A 3,032-nucleotide genomic window follows, 5' to 3' on the forward strand; every position below is an offset into this window, starting at 1 on the left:
TAAGACAGCAGAGAGTGAATGTTCAATATTTGTTAATTCTGTAATGAGTTTGCAGTGTTTGCAGAAAGCTGTTTGTGATGAAGTCTACATCCTAACATAAAATTCAGTGTCAGTTGGTGAATTTCAGGTGTCACACACAGAATCACACAGAATCGCTCGGTTGGAAAAGCCCTCTGAGATCATCACGTCCAACCGTTCCTGTCTACCCCCTAAACCATATCCTCAAGTCCCTCATCTACCCGCTCTTTAAATACATCCAGGGATGGTGACTCCACCACCTCCCTGGGCAGCCTGGTCCAGCTTCTGACGACCCTCTCAGTAAAGAACTTCCTCCTTATCTCTAACCTGAACCTCCCTTGGCACAGCTTGGTGCCGTTTCCCCTTGTTCTATCCCCCATCCCCTGGGAGAAGAGACCAGCACCCACCTCTCTACACCCTCCCTTGAGGCAGTTGTAGGTGGTGATGAGGTCTCCCCTCAGCCTTCTCTTCTCCAGGCTGAACAAGCCCAGTTCCCTCAGCCGCTCCTCATCAGGCTTGTTCTCCAGAGCCCTCCCCATCCTTGTGGCTCTTCTCTTGTGTCCTCTAAGATCTGTAACCGCCGCAGTGTCTGACTGTTTACTGCATAGGGTGTTTGCAGAATTAAGCATCCTCTTGTTTTAAAACTGCATATAAATTCTTTTGCTTATGCAAAGTCCGGCTTTAAGGTTTATCTGAAATGAAAGCAGTTGGATTGGAAGTGTGGATAGAATATTGAAGTGAAAGCTGAAGCAAAATCAGTGTGATTTTTCTGAATATGGTAAACCTAATAAGGTAGATTTAAGATGCTTTGAAACTAGATATGAACACATAAATCAGAATGAAAGCACTTTTTAAATTAATTGTGTGTAAATGATGCCCATCAGAATTCACCCAGTGAACACACTTCTAAATACTCTGAAAAGTTCCTCCTTACTTTCTTGGATTTCTCTTTTTTGGTTAAGAGAACTGCATTTCTTGCAGCATGTTTCTTTGTGAAAGATCAAGTCTTCTGGTTTTTAGCTAATTGCCCACTTCCGAGAGAGATGAAAAGTTGGGTGTGATGAAGGAGGTGATACCTGAAAATCTGCAGTGCAGAGTATTTGTTGACAACTTAGACTGTAAAAACTGAAGGAACAAATGTCAAAACTCATTTAACATACTAGATTGTAAATACTCAGTTATATCTAAAACACTTACAGTTTTTCTGTTCTCGTGCACCATTAATGCTATAGTTTGAAGGTCGTGTTGTGATTTACAGAGTAATGATTTGATCTTTGACAGAAGGGAGATTTGTGCCAGTCTTAACTCCACGATGCCTCTCAGGACATCTGGAATATTGTGTCCAGTTCTGGGCCCCTCAGTTCAAGAAGGACAGGGAACTGCTGGAGAGAGTCCAGCGTAGGGCTACAAAGATGATCAAGGGAGTGGAGCATCTCCCTTCTGAGGAGCGGCTGAGGGAGCTGGGGCTCTTTAGTTTGCAGAAGAGGAGACTTGAGGGGAGACCTCATTCATGTTTATAAATATATAAAGGGTGAGTGTCACGAGGATGGAGCCAGGCTCTTCTCGGTGACAAACAATGATAAGACAAGGGGTAATGGACACAAACTGGAACACAGGAGGTTCCACTGAAATTGGAGAAGAAACTTCTTCTCAGTGAGGGTGACAGAGCATGGCCCAGGCTGCCCAGAGAGGTTGTGGAGTCTCCTTCTCTGCAGACATTCAAAACCCGCCTGGACGCCTTCCTGTGTAACCTCATCTGGGTGTTCCTGCTCCGGCAGGGGGATTGGACTGGATGAGCTTTTGAGGTCCCTTCCAATCCCTAATGTTCTGGGATTCTGTGATTCTGTGACAGCAGTGTTCCTCCTCTTACTCCCGGTACTGGGAGCAAAAGAACAGCTCTGCTACTCCGAATAGTAAAGTTGATCCTTGTGTGTGGATGAGGGATGGGAAGGATAATGTAGTTTGACAAAAACCTCTGTCTCCAAACATAGTTCTTGCTTTTTATCTGTATTTTATAAGAGAGGGATTTTTGCCTTCTGTAATAACTGCAGCCTGAGCCCAGTTCCTCCTGTCCTGCAAATACCCAGTGAGTGTTCTTCAAAGAACTGAAAAATTTGTACAAAAACCCCACCTCAGAGCAGCTTGCAGAAAATGTTTTCACTGCCTTCCCTGAGATGACAGTCTTTTCTCCTTTTTGCTGATCTGTTTGGAACAGTATCCTTTCAGTTTTTGTCCTAACAACCAAAGCAAACTATGCTTACTTGTTAAATTCCTTCCTTCAGTGTATTCAGGCTAGTACAGAAAATGTTCCTACATTTGTGACTTTGCAGTAATCTTTCTGTTCTTTGCTGTAACGCGTAGTTACTGCCCTTACTGCAGAGCTTCCAGATTCAGCGCTGATTTGGTTGTCCCATTGACAAAGCCAATGTTCTTATTTTTATAAAAAAACCCTGATTTGCAGAAATGACAATGGAACTTATTGTTAGTTCCCTTCAAACTAAAGAAGCCCAGGTTCAAGTTCTATGCTTTTAATATACTGCTCTGTTGAGGCTTATACTGAATTCTTCAGAAAGCAGCCATGGAAGACCAGCGAATGGTTGAAGGTGGAGTAAGTCATTTTAGTAAGTTAAGAGAAGAAAAGTGTCAGGAAAATTACACCTTAGAAAATCAGCCAAGGCAAATTCCACGTGAGAATCAATTCTTAATGCTTGGCAATAGATTATTTAAAAAAGTAAGTTGGTTTTGTTGAAGTGAACTGGCAGCCTGGTACTTAATGATTCTTGGAGCCAGGTAACAGAAGTGAATTTGAGCCTGTTAAATAGCAGTGTCTTTATATAAATGGTTGAGGTTTTCAGAAAGTTTACAAGTTTGAAAGTCCCTTGGTACAGCTTATGAGTTTTAAAAAGGTACCGTGGTTAGAGTCAGTGCTGGAGTGGTGGTGTTTATAGATGTATAGGATGAATCGGAGTTGACCGGTCACAGTAGGAGAAAAGCTATGCTTTGATTTCACTCTT

Source organism: Mesitornis unicolor, unplaced genomic scaffold, assembly GCF_000695765.1.
Source record: "Mesitornis unicolor isolate BGI_N332 unplaced genomic scaffold, ASM69576v1 scaffold14601, whole genome shotgun sequence".
Lineage (NCBI taxonomy): Eukaryota > Metazoa > Chordata > Aves > Mesitornithiformes > Mesitornithidae > Mesitornis > Mesitornis unicolor.